This window comes from Theropithecus gelada, chromosome 12 (assembly GCF_003255815.1).
Source record: "Theropithecus gelada isolate Dixy chromosome 12, Tgel_1.0, whole genome shotgun sequence".
In the NCBI taxonomy this organism is placed as follows: domain Eukaryota; kingdom Metazoa; phylum Chordata; class Mammalia; order Primates; family Cercopithecidae; genus Theropithecus; species Theropithecus gelada.
The window spans coordinates 41895738-41909799 of record NC_037680.1 but is presented as its reverse complement, the minus strand read 5'-3'; the positions used below and the strand labels follow the sequence as shown (position 1 = coordinate 41909799).

The 14062-nt window shown below is 37.8% G+C and overlaps 1 protein-coding gene across 1 annotated transcript in view; it reads right to left on the bottom strand.

Moving 5' to 3' along the window:
• Nucleotides 1–14062, bottom strand: part of CSRNP3 (cysteine and serine rich nuclear protein 3) — a 217838-nt gene that overhangs the window by 196446 nt on the left and 7330 nt on the right. Inside the window, exon 2 of the mRNA XM_025404840.1 lies at nt 2918–3087. The gene's annotated coding sequence lies outside the window, so the exon portion shown is untranslated. The remainder of the gene's footprint in view (nt 1–2917; nt 3088–14062) is intronic.

The following is a 14062-nucleotide window of genomic DNA, read 5'->3' as shown; positions in this document are numbered from 1 at the left end:
GCCTAGACACTCTCAAAGGTCCTACTAGTTCTCATAGTCTTTGAATTCAAAATGAGGTTTGACTCTTCATTGTTAGTTTTTTTCTCCGTTATATACAGAGCACTAGATTCTCTTAAAAACACTAACATGGGTTTTCTTCTTCAATTTGCCCAACTTTATAAAATAATTATTAAAGTTTTATATTTACGATCAGGCTAAGAGTAACCCATAGTGATAGATAGTTCTCTGTAGGTCATATTGCCATTTATTCTTTACCCTTCCTCCTCACTGTTTATCTGAAGTCATGGTTCTGATTACACATTCAATTACAAGTTGTTCAATGATGCATATCACCATTCGCTTCCAGAGGAGTATTGACAAATGCTTCCCTTAAAACCCCTGAAAATTCACAAAGAAAAGTACATGAACAGCACAACAGGGAGAAAAAAAAAACTTATCAAACGTTGCAGTTGCCTTCTTTAATAGCCTAAGTATTCTCCTCTAACCACAGTGGATATGTATGTGTCTTCTCCTTTCTAGACTAGAGTAATGGTGGTGAAGTGGAGCAGTTATAACCACACATCAAAATAGTTATTAAAAAATAAAACCACTCTCCACTATACTGTTAACCTTCCAGGGAACTGTTCAGGTGCTCAGAACAACTGCCTGACCTATAATTTTTCAAACCTCCCTAAACCACCAGAACATCACTTTCATCTGGAAAGCATCTTGAGCCATAATTGTAAGGCCTGATGATGTTTAAATGTACATTATAGGTACTTTGTGAACTCACAAGCTATAGAAATCAATAAGTGTCTGCATAGAGAAGTCCTGCAATTGATTTTTCCAGGAGAGAGCCAATTTGTAACTTTAGGAAAGTCATAGACACCTAGGATGTTGTAAGTATGCTGGCAATTAAAAAAAAAAAAATCACAGGGGTGTGGAAAACACTGCACTGCACTGCTAGATGAGGAAGCATCTCAAAGATATAGGGTTTTAAACTGATGATGATTTTTAGGAGTGACTAAAGGAAAAGAAAAAGATTGAGAAATAGTAGGTAGCTCCTGCAGTGCTCTAGGACTGGAAAAAGAAGAGTTCTCCCAAGTACACAGAAAGGATATGAATAGAGTGCTCCTAAGGGTCTTGAATGTAAATATGTACTATTGCTCATCTAAGGGTAAGAATATCCAGTGGACTCATTTTCTCCAGCTTTTAAGATGTGTCAGAAAATAATTCATTCACTCAATAAAAAAACTGCAAGCATCATCTAGTGCTCAGTACTCTTCTAAGCATCATAGGTAATGGCTCAGTGGGAAAGGCAATGTCAATGCCATCCACAAGGTTACAGTCACTTGGAGGGAGGTGTGAAAAGGCTTTAGATAAATCCCAAGCAAAACTTATCCTCTGAAATTCTACTCTCTGGCCATAACTTTTCCACGTAACTGGGGAATCATATCCTCAGAACAGCACCTGTATTCTCCCTTCTCCCAAGTGTTTTTATCTCCTCTTTAGATTTTTACACTTTCTAAAAGTTCCAAATAAAATAGGTTCTACTGCAGTCAAGAGACAAACGTTTTTATTCAAAATGATTCTAACAATGATGGAGAATTATGAATACCAAATAAAATTTTGAATCCTGGGGGAGAGAGAAGAGGATTAAAATAGGATCTCAGGTCACAGAACTACATTGGATGAACTTCAGTGTAATTTTTTTTTAAATTATGCTTTAACTTCTGAGGTACATGTGCACAACGTGCAGGTTTGTTACATAGGTATACATGTGCCATTTGTGCCATGTTGGCTTGCTACACCCATTAAGGCTGTTTTGGTGAGTTTAAACTCCCCAAATACAAATACCCCAGAAAAATAATGCTAGAAAAAAACTATTGTGAAAACAGCCTCTCTTGAATGATACTCTTTTATGCTGAATAATTTTTACCTTTACTCATGGACCATAATGTTAAAAGGAAGTTTACACCTATCATCTCATGAGGGGTGGGTGAAGGTAAGGGGCTTTCACTTCATTTAGTTTTGCTGTGCATGTTAACTTCTAAAATATAATTTTGAGATTCTTTTCCCTTAATAATTGAAGTTGAATGAGCACAGAGCTGTTGGAAAAGGATCACCTATTTCACAACCTTCATATGTGCATCTGTTACCAAGACTGTAATTTGAAAATGGGTAGAATTTTAAGTTAGAACACATCATACTAAGTTAGATGGTATTACTCACATGAACTGCTTGGGAGAAGTATATACATGAAGAAAGCTGCCCTTACTCAAGAGCATGACCCTAGCCTTGAGTCTGAGTTTTACCTATGTCCAAATAACTATAGGATCTCAAGGTTTTCAAGGCCTTGATTTCACATAAGCAATCTTTATAAAAACAAACATCATTTTCTCATCTAGGAAGTAATTACATGTATTAATTACTTTAATTAATACATTAATTAATATATTACATTAATACAATATATTACATTGTATTATATTACTTGTAATTAATGTGTTAAACTCAGCACTGTAAATATTCTGCAACTCATTGACCAATCTATAGAAGTTCAAAATGGCTTAACTGATTAGATTTCAAAAGATAGATTTATTTCGGCAAGCTGAAGACATTCATTAAATTATTTTCAGTTGCCGTCTGCTTACCTCCGATTGGACTCATTTCTGCCAATGACTCATTATGTTCCAATGACTATTTTAGATGCTGGGGAGTGACAAAGAAGCAACATCAACAACATTAACTCCATAGAAATGAGTAGAAGTACACTGCTGAAGTTTAATTAACCAAAATTATATCATGTTTTACAAATACTTTGGTGTGATGAAGAACTTAAGAGCAGATACAGGCCAGTGAATTAAGCTAAAGCCCCCAAGAATGGCCCATGCAACACAATTTAGAGCACAACTGAAATAGAGCTTTAGATACTCACTGGTAAAATCATGAAAAGTGAACGATTGACACTATCAACACTCTCAGCACTGTCACAGCTGAAAACTTCATCATCTGATTCCTGCACTGAAGAGCAGGGTGAGGAGCCGTCGACTTCTTCAAACTTCCCCTTTAAAATTCCACTCATAGCTGCAGCGCTGTCACATGTACCTGTAACGGGAACAGGAGCAATGGAGCTGCTGATTGGATAGTCAAAGTCTCAAAGTCATTTGGGGGGCTGTACATTTTTGAACCACACATACCACATTATCATATCCATGCAGAAATTATTATTCTCATAATGTTAGAAAGCATTGAAAACAATTCTACCCTAAGTCATCATTTTTATTCTCGTCCTGACAACAGTGTCTTATAAGAAAAAGTAAAAATTAAAAATATGAATATATTTGCTGCATAAGGAGATATGGCTTACTGTTTTGAAATGTCAAAATGGGAGTCAAATACACTTATTTGATTTGTTCTAGTAAATCGTGTATTGTCATTGACAGAGCCAGAGTTCAGAACAAAATAGATCACTCACTTCCATGCTGTCATATCCAGAGCATACTGATTAGGGTACGTCTATCTTGCTTGGGATTTCTTTTTTCTCAGGTATAAAGGCATCTACTTTCCTGGGGCTCTTTGTCCATCAAAAATCAAATTGGTTGCCAGGAATGGCGATACCTGCAGAATTTAGATGACTTATCATGTCTCCAGTCAATTTAGCAGAGCTACAGGGAATACTTGAGTCCTATGTCAAGGAGTTTGGCTGAATAGATTTTATACATGGCAAACCAGAGTCCTTAAATATTTTTTTGAATAAAATATTAATTTAAATCTTTTCACTCTCCAGATTAACATGATCAGTGAAAGCCAGTCATATGCAGCCTGATACATTTCTTAAAATTTATTTACGTCAATTTAGATGAATCACTAAACCTGAGAGTAGCAATTTCTTCATAGCTATATAGAGAAGCAGTGAAGGTGATCATGGGTTGCAAACAAAGATTCCTACACTGGTAGGTAACCTCAATAAGTAAGTTGGGTCATATGTAATAGAATCATACTCATCTTAGTCTTCTCTTTTGTCCAGTTATTTGCAACAAAGATACCAAGAAATACTTCACCTGAATGAAAATGATAGCATAAGTACAATAGTAAACGACCTCTTATTCAAGGAGACAATAGGTAGCAAGAAGTGTGACCTGTGGAGAGCCAGAGAAAGCATGCTCAGGCCAAAGGTTGAAGCTGTTACTTGGGTCCAGGTCATTTTGCTCTATGCTTTTCTTATTTAATCTCCTCTAACTCTGGCCAATGCCCCATTCATATTTAGATTCTACATTTTTCTTTCTCTTACTAATTTTGTTTACAAAGTCAAAGGAGCAATATTTAGACTGCTTGTAAATTAAATCCCAACTTGAACTGGCTCTACAAGATAGCCCAAGATTGGTTTGGATAGATAACTTGGAAGGGTTAACAGACTAGGGAATCAAAACATCTCTTCCCCATCAGCTTAACACACTATCTGAAATGCTCTTGACTGGAGATGCATCAGTTTGGGGAACAAACTTGTTTACAAAAGATACCTGCACAATATATGATATCAAGGAGAGGTGACATCTTAAGCCATCAAATATCAGCATGGTGGTCCTATCTATACCTTTCTGGTAGTAAGAATCAAGTCTAACTGAAGGGACTTTTTTTATTTTTTTAAGAAAGTAGCAAACTAGAGACTGACCACCCTCCTTGTGTGACTCGTGGACATCATGCTCACCCTTGATTTTGGTAGGTAAAATTCCCTGGGGCATATTTATTCCATATCTTTCTGTTGACCGACTTCTTCCATTTCTTTATTTTCTGCTTCCTCATATCCCCAGCTTATAGATGGCTTTGGCTTCTGACAGACTTACCTCTACCTTATCATATCCTCATATTCTGTCGGCCTCTATGCTGAACACTAATGACTCCTTTTTTTTTTTTTTTTTTTTTTTTTAGGGAATTTGAGTATCATCCTTTGATCCTTTGGTTGAGCATCATCCTTTGGTCATTTATGCTATTCTATAGAAAAGAGATCTATTTGTCTGTCATTTGTTTACGGGCCATTCATTATTCAGTAAACATCTACTGAGCTTTTATTATGTTCCAATGACTATTTTAGATGCTGGGGAGTGACAAAGAAGCAACATCAACAACATTAAGTTTTGTTTTCTTTTTTTTTTTTTTTTTTTACTCTAATGGTGCTTATTACTGGGTGTTATTAGGGAAAGGAGTAGATAAATAATAAGAAGAAAAAATAAATTAAATATATAAACATCATATGGAGATAAATACCATTGAGAAAAGTAAGTCATTAAGTGATATGGTGACTATAGGGTTGACTGAGCAAGAACATTTCATTTTTAGTTGATCAGTTAACTAATGTCACTTCACGAAGAGTTAATAACATGGAGGAGGTGAGGGAACCAACAATTTGGACTTCTTAGGGAAAAGCAGTCTAGGACAAAGGAGTAGTGTGTGCCAAAGCCCAAGAGAGACACAGTGGGTGATAAGATCAGACAGGTCTTCAGGGCTTGACTGTGTAGAGCCTTCAAGGACTTTGGCTATTTCTCTAAGTGAGATGAAAGCCACTATAGGTACTTAAAACTATAGGGTTTAAGTAGTATAGTGCCAAGATCTGGCTTTCATTTTAAAGGGACAACTCATCAGCTTGTTATTTCATCAGAAAACAGAGGGTCTATAATAAAGAAGGTAGCTTTGGGCTGGGCGCGGTGGCTCAAGCCTGTAATCCCAGCACTTTGGGAGGCCGAGGCAGGTGGATCACGAGGTCAGGAGATCGAGACCATCCTGGCTAACATGGTGAAACCCCGTCTCTACTAAAAATACAAAAAACTAGCCGGGCGTGGTGGCGGGCGCCTGTAGTCCCAGCTACTCGGAGGCTGAGGCGGGAGAATGGCGTGAACCCGGGAGGTGGAGCTTACAGTGAGCCGAGATCGCGCCACTGCACTCCAGCCTGGGCGACAGAGCGAGACTCCGNAAACTAGCCGGGCGTGGTGGCGGGCGCCTGTAGTCCCAGCTACTCGGAGGCTGAGGCGGGAGAATGGCGTGAACCCGGGAGGTGGAGCTTACAGTGAGCCGAGATCGCGCCACTGCACTCCAGCCTGGGCGACAGAGCGAGACTCCGTCTCAAAAAAAAAAAAAAAAAAAAAAAAAAAAAAAAAAAAAAAAAAAAAAAAGAAGGTAGCTTTGATGGGAAAAAGGAAAAGCCTAGTAGGGAGGATTTAGTGGCTCCAATAAGCAGTTACAATCAGAAAACCTGACAAGTCACCGGGCTGAAGAGGTCAATAGTTCCTTTGGGGTGGGAGTTGGGGAATAAGAATTTAGAAAGAAGTTAAAGTGGGGGGAAGGTCAAAGTGTTTCCTGAAAGAATTTAGTTACTTAATTTCACCTAGGACCATCTCTGGTTTCTAGCTTTGTTAATTATTTGACGATGGTGGAGGCACCTTACCTACTAGATTTAAAATAAGAATCATCCATATACTATGTACCACTTGTGGTGCTACTGTGGCAAAATAACAACACAAATGTAAGCTTTCTTTTATCACTCTAAAGAAATATTTCTTTTAATTCAATAGAGTAAGGCAATATGTGGATGGTGATCATTCTCAAGGATGTATTTATTGATGGGAAGATGGAGGCACGGAATTAATAACGATTTTATCTACCATTCACCCTAAAGTTATTTATTCAATATTTTTGAAAATCAAATCACCACTACCTGCTACAATAGGGACTACAGGACTCTGGATCTGGGTTGACCCTGCTTGAAAGCCAAGCAGCCTGCACCTTAAAAACTCACTTGTAGACCTAACAGAACCTTTATTTGGTTAGACAGACGCTCATCTTGCAGTGATGTTTGACAGTTTTAGAAATATTGCAGGAAAGTTCTGAAGACCTGAAAGCTATTGTTGATTTTTTAAAATGTTGTTGTACTTTATGTTTATCAGTTATAGGAAACTATTTGGAAATTGTTGCACGTGTTTAATTGATTTCTTTATCTAATATAAAATCAATGTAAATAATTTCTGTCAATGTGATATATTTGGTCACATTTATACTTCTATGCCCTGGAAGCTCTGAAGATACTTGCACAAAGTCATTAGAGAAAGATTGAATTGCACAATTATATATCTAAGTAAACACAAAAATAAGGTGGAAAAAAAATATTTTCCACCTTAGTTTCTGATAGACACAGTATCTATAAGCACCTTGATCTTGGACTTCCATCCTCCAGAACTGTGAGAAATAAATTTCTGTTGTTTATAACTCTCCCAGTCTGTGATATTTTGTCGTGGTAACCAGAACTGATTAAGACGTAGAATAATCACAGTTTGAATTAAAACACTCAAAATGACAATATAGTAATTTTAAACAAAGCTTAGGAGACTCAGAAAGAGAGAGAGAAAGAGTGAGAGCAAACAAGAGAGAGAGAGAGAGATTGAGTGAGAGAGAAAGGAATTGTTTTATTCTAGTTTGTTTTCACCAATCTAATTCTGTAGTACAGTCTGGTTGTACTACCAAAATTGCGATGTTGTAATGATTCCATGGCAATAGAAGCAAGATCACACAGGGAAAGCTAAATTGTGAGAGAGAATAGGATGCTACTCCCATTCAGATGTCTGCAGTAATAGGTGGGAAGGGAGGAAAACTACGGGAAAAGACAGTTATTATGAACATTCTTTATTGAGTTTGTCCTATCCACATAGTCAAGCAAAAGTGACCATAAACAATATTTTAAAAACACCCTATAATACAGAATGCTCTTTCTGACAGTAAATGGCTGGAAAAAACTGTTAGCAAACAGAAGGAAGTACAGATGACTTGATTTATATTTTCTAGCACTGAAAAATGGTATTTGTTGTGTATGTTAGAGGTCAGAAGTTCCTCAATTCTACTCCAAGGTCCCCTCATAAGCCCTGAGTTGGTCCAAAAAGATGATACCTTATTAGGTTTTTAAAATAGATCTCCTGTAATCCCAGGACTTTGGGAGGCTGAGGCAGATGCATCACTTGAGGCCAGGAGTTTGAGACCAGCCTGGTCAACCCCATCTCTATGAAAAATACAAAAATTAGCCGAATGTGGTGGTGCATGCTTGCAATACCAGCTACTTGGGAGGCTGAGGCATAAGAAAATTTGCTTGAACCTGGAAGGCAGAGGCTGCAGTGAGCCAAGATAGCCTGGGTGACAGTGGGACTCTGTCTCAAAAATAAAATAAAATAGCTCTAATGGGAATTGTTGCATTATTACTGATTCTATATACAATAATTCATTTTAAGATGTATATAAAACACAATTTTCTTACTAGTATTCCTAAGATAAGGATTGTCACAATAGCTATATTTATTCAATAGAATGCTATGGTCTGAATCGTTGAGTCCCACAAAATTCATATGTTGAAATTTTAACCCCCAAGGTGGTGGTATAAAGGGGTGGAGCTTTGGGGACATAAGTAAGGGAGCATGGTGGCTCACATCTGTAATCCTAGCATTTTGGGAGCCAAGGCAGGCAGATCATCTGAGGTCACGAATTTGAGACCAGCCTGGCCAACATGGTGAAACCTGGTCTCTACAAAAAATAAAAAAATTGGCCCAGTGTAGTGGGGCATGCCTGTAGTCCCAGTTACTCAGGAGGCTGAAGCACAAGAATCGTATGGACCCAGGAAGTGAAGGTTGCAGTGAGTCAAGATCATTCCACTGCACTCCAGCCTGGGCAACAGAGCAAGGCTCCATCTCAAAAAAAAAAAAAAAAAAAGAAAAAAGAAAAAAAAAATGAAAAAAAAAAGCACATCTCGTAAATTTGAGATCTGAGAGGCTAGAGCTGGAAAAAAGTCTTTGCAGAAAAAAAGAAAGGAATCTGTACTGTTACCACTAATTTGCCTTCATGTATATAGGGAAGCAGTACTGTGTAGTACAACAATAATACTTACACTGGGCAAATCATTAAATTTCCTGGGGAGATTTTTAAAAATATATGCAGAGTCTCAGAAACCACCAGAAATCCCTGGCATGGTGAAACACCAGTTGCTTCAAAACCCAGTTTCAACATTTCCTGAATAGGATATCTTGAGCAAGTTATTTAATTTCTCTTAGTCTAAGTTTTCTTACCTGTCAAATGGGGCTAATAGTAGCTATTTTATTTTATTTTATTTTATTCTTCTATTTTTATTTTAGGTTCAGGGAGTACATGTGCAGGTTTGTTACATGTGTAAATTGTGTGTCACGGGTGCTTGGTGTACGCATGGTCCCATCACCAAGGTAATGAGCATAGTACCCATTAGGTAGCCTTCCAGTCCACTTTCCCGCACTCTGTCACCTCGAGCCCTCCCCAGTGTCTACTGTTCCCGTCTCTGTGTCCATATGTATTCAGTATTTAGCTCCCACTTATGAGAACACGCGGTATTTGGTTTTCTGTTCTTGTGTTAGTTTGCTTAGGATAATGGCCTCCACGTAGCTATTTCATAGTGCCAGAATGTGCATTGTAGGTGTTCTAATTTCCATACTCCCCACCCCACTGGTACATATTTTGTATTCCAGGATGCCTTGTATTAGAGCTAAAAACAAAAATCATACTCTAAAATCTTGTCTGGGTGTGTGATCTAGCCAGTTTAGCGTAAAGGAGAACTATAAATCAGGACTGAGGGCTCACACCACACCATTTCCACTTTGAGGTAGGAATGAATAGAGGCAGCACAGAGCACTAGGAAAGATGGTGCAAAGTCTTCCTGTTGAGGATGCCCTGGCTGATTTGGTGGGTAGGCATGATCAGCTGGTGTCAGACCACGTTGCCTCCCTTGTTAAGTGATCCTGTCTTGTCAAAGCCCACCTCACACTCCAGGAAAGATGCTGGTGCTCCCTAAGCAGTCACCAGCAGTCTGGTTTGAACTACAGTAATCTCAGGGGGTTTGTCAGGGTATATTTCCTTTCTTGTCAAGTGACTATATCGTGCCAAGAGTCTACTCACACTACAGGAAGAAGTGTGCATTGATTAAGTCCGTACGTGCAATTTTACACCTGTAGTTTCTCCACTAATAACATGAGCATATAACCTTCTTATTCCATATTTTCCAAATCCATGTGCTTTTGTTTTATTTGATTTTTGGTTTTGGGTCTAATGCATCGTATTTCATTGAATAATTAGGCCATGATATTTAACCAAACCCCTAAAGGGACATGTTTGGTTTATTTTTCAGTATTTGTTATTATAAATCACAGTATAATTAGCATTTCCTTTTTTATTTAAATTTTTTTCTTATTTTTATAGGCAGGATCTCGCTATGTTGTCCAGGCTGGTTTTGAATTCTTGGGCTCAAGCGATCTTCCTGCCTCAGCCTCTCAAAGTGTGGGGATTACAGGTGCAAGCCACTGCACCTAGCCAACATTTTATATACATGTATATATCTATCTCATTATACCTTTAAGGATGAATTCCTAGAAGTGGAAACATTGAGTCTTTCATACACATTGCCAATTTGGTTCTTCCAGTAAGGTTCTGCCAATTTACATTTCTTTAAGGGTGCATTGGGATATTACTTCACTCTTGCCAATACTGTGGCATTGCTATTTTTTAAAACTGTTTATGAACTTGTCAGCTACTCAAGATAATAATTATAGTTAACACACATATAGTGCTCACTATGTGCCAAGTACTGTTCTAGCACTTCATATATGTACTAGGTAGGATTCTAAAGTGGCCTTTAAGATTCCCTACCATGTAATATATACACCCTGTGCCCGTATAACCCTAGACATGTGAATACTGTGAGATACCACTCCTGCGATTGTGTTATGTTTATGTTGCTATGTTTATGTTACATAGCAAAAAGGATTTTGCATATGAATTAAAGACCCAAACCAGATAGAGAGATGATGCAGGTGGGCTTGACTTAATCACATGAGCCCTTGGAATCAAGGTCTAGAGGTCAGATACTATGGATGAGAGGGATTCAGTGAGAGAGGGATTCTCTGTGGCTGACATGAAATAGGAAAGAGTCACATGACAGCACATGTGTGCAGCTTCCAGGAGCTGAGAGCAGCCTTCAGCCAGCTGACAGCAAGCAGGAAAGAGAAACCTCATTTCTATCAGCCCAAGGAGCAGAATTCTGCCAAAAACCAGAATAAGCTTGGAAGTAGATTTTTCCCCCAGAGTGACCAGATACGAGTTCAGCCAAGTGACACCTTTATTGTAGCCTTGTGAGGCCCTGAACAAATAACCTACTCATATCATACAGGACTCTTTTTTTTTTTTTGAGACCGGTCTCACTCTCTCACCCAGGCTGGAGTGCAGTGGCAGTGGTCCGACCACGACTCAGTGCAGCTTCAACCTCATGGGTTCAAGTAGTGATCCTCCTGCCTCAGCCTCCAAGTAGCTAGGCCTACAGGCATGTAACACCACGCCTCACTAATTGTTTTGATTTTTAGTAGAGATGGGATCTCACTATGTTGAACTCCTGAGCTCAAGCAAACCTCCCGCCTTGGCCTCTCAAAGTGCCTGTGCAGGGCTTCTAACCTACAGTAATATAAGCTGATAAATAAGTGGTTTTAAGTTGTTAAGTTTGTGGGAATTTGTTACATGTTAATAGAAAATTAGTATAATATATATCAACTCATTTAATCTTCATAGCCATATAAGATAGGCATTATTATTAATAATACCATTTAGAGATTAAAAACTGAAGCATATGGGGGTTAGGTGATGAGGCCAAGGTCACACAGGTAGTTTTAGAGCCAGAGTTCAAATCCAGGCATTTGGGGACTTGAAATCATAATTTTATCATCACAGACTTTCATGACTTTCCATATCTTACTGCTTGATATTGTTTTGTTTTGTTTTTGAATACTTAGAATTACATTTTTTCTCCCACATACTTTCTTTTTATTCTTAATGTGTTTCTGTGTGTGTATGTGTGTGCCTACGTTATTTAATTTTCCTTTTCCTGGCAAAATATACATAAATATTGTTTATAAACATTCATAATAGCTATAAAAAGGACATACTTCGTTTGTGATTTTTGGTATTTTTCAATTGCCTTTGCAGAAAAAGTAGGTTATGAATACTCTTTATAGCTAGGTGCCTTCAGAGGGTTTAATGAGAATTCTTTGGGATATTTTTCATATTGTCCATAATGTTCTATTTATTTTTAGTTAATAAATAGCTTCACTTTTGGATAAACAGATGATAATAATGTTCCTGAGTTTTTACTTGGTGCTAGAAACTAAATTCTGTGAACATGTTATCTTGTTTGCCCTTACAATGATTCTGAATTAAGCACTATGCTTCCCTTTTTATCATGAAGCAACATGAAGCTTAGGATAGAAGTAACTTATGTACATTGACAAAGGCAATTAAGTAACTGAGCTGGAATTAAAACTTACCTTGCCTGACTCCATAGACTGTGCTCTTTATAGTCATGCTACACCCCTTCTATATAAAACTTGGCATAGGTTTCCTACTCAATTTCTTAATAAATTTCTTGTGAGCAACTGAAGAATGGGATCTTATTTAAAGATTCAAGAAATGTTCAACAAATAACCACGTGCTTTTGAAGAAGAAAAGTAAGGTAAACAGAAGACAAGACGTGAGAGAAAAGGAGTAGTTTCCAGATTTTCCTCGTAGAGAAGAAGTTTAAACAAAATGGAATCACGCTTTTGGAAGTAAAACTTCTTGGGACAGCAAATATTTTGAAACATATGTACACGTGCTGCTTTTTTGAAGTTTAAGAGCACAACATGGGGGAGAGGAAAAAAAGCAAAAATTTTAAAAAACTGAATGTATTACTCTGATAAAGAATGAACACATATGTAATTGAATAATTTTGGAAGTGTTTTTGTATTAGGAACATTGGAGCTATTTTTATAGTTTGGAAGTTATAAAATGTAGACCACGTTTCAGCCTTTGAGTTAGACACTCTTTAATAACGCAGTAGATACACATCTGTCTTAAAAATGCTTAGTGAAGCCAGCATATACAAAATAAAATCTGCAAGACTTTAGCAGGAGACTTTTGTGTTGGGAAGGGGTCTATGATGAAGTAGGTCTAACAGTGTCCTTTTTGTTTTTAACTTTTCTTTCTTTCTTCCTTCTTCTTTTTCTTTCTTTTCTTTTCTTTTTTTTTTTTTTTTTAACAGGATCTCACTCTGTCATCCAGGCTGGAGTGCCGAGAGGTGACCTCGGCTCACTGCAACCTCCAACTCGCAAGTTCAAGCAATTCTCCTGCCTTGGCCTCCCAGGTTGCTGGGACTAAAAGCACTCACCACCATGCCTGACTAAATTTTGTATCTTTTGCAGCAACCGGGTTTCACCACATTGGCCAGACTGGTGTCAAATTCTTGGCCTCAGTGATCCACCTGCCTTTGCCTCCCAAAGTGCTGAGATTACAGGTGTGAGCCACCATGCTTGGCCTACAGGTCTAATTTTTTTTTTTTTTTTGGAGATGGAGTCTGGCTCTGTTGCCCAGGCTGGAGTACAGTGGCATGATCTTGGTTGATTGTAACCTCTGCCTCCCAGGTTCAAGCGATTCTCCTTTCTCAGCCTCCTGAGTAACTGGGATTACAGGTGCCTGCCACCACACCTGGCTAATGTATACAAATATTTGTATTTTTAGTAGAGACGAGATTTCACCATGTTGGTCAGGCTGGTCTCGAACTTCTAACCCTCATGTGATCTGCCTGCCTCAGCCTCCCAAAGTGCTGGGATTACAGGCATGAACCACTGCGCCTGGCCTACAAGTTCTTAATATTACATACCCTTCATTAAAAGTCTTAGTGTACGTTAGCATAGAAAAGACTTAACAGGAATGGATATTATTTAAATATCATCCAGATTTCCCTAAATTTATTTAACCATAGAACATTTTTATGAAATCTTCAATTACATTTCTGAGAACTATGCCCCAATTTTGAAAATGCTTGATATTAATATTTTGAAGGTCTTACCTTTGCTCTTCTTTAATAATTCTAGGATTTGTTTTCACAATTGCACTTTCTTATACAATACTAACTTTACCAGATGATGCCCAGCAATTTAATTGTAGTTAATATGGAAAAAATAGAAAATCCAGCCAATCAAGAGGGATTTTTTTTCACACAGTAGCA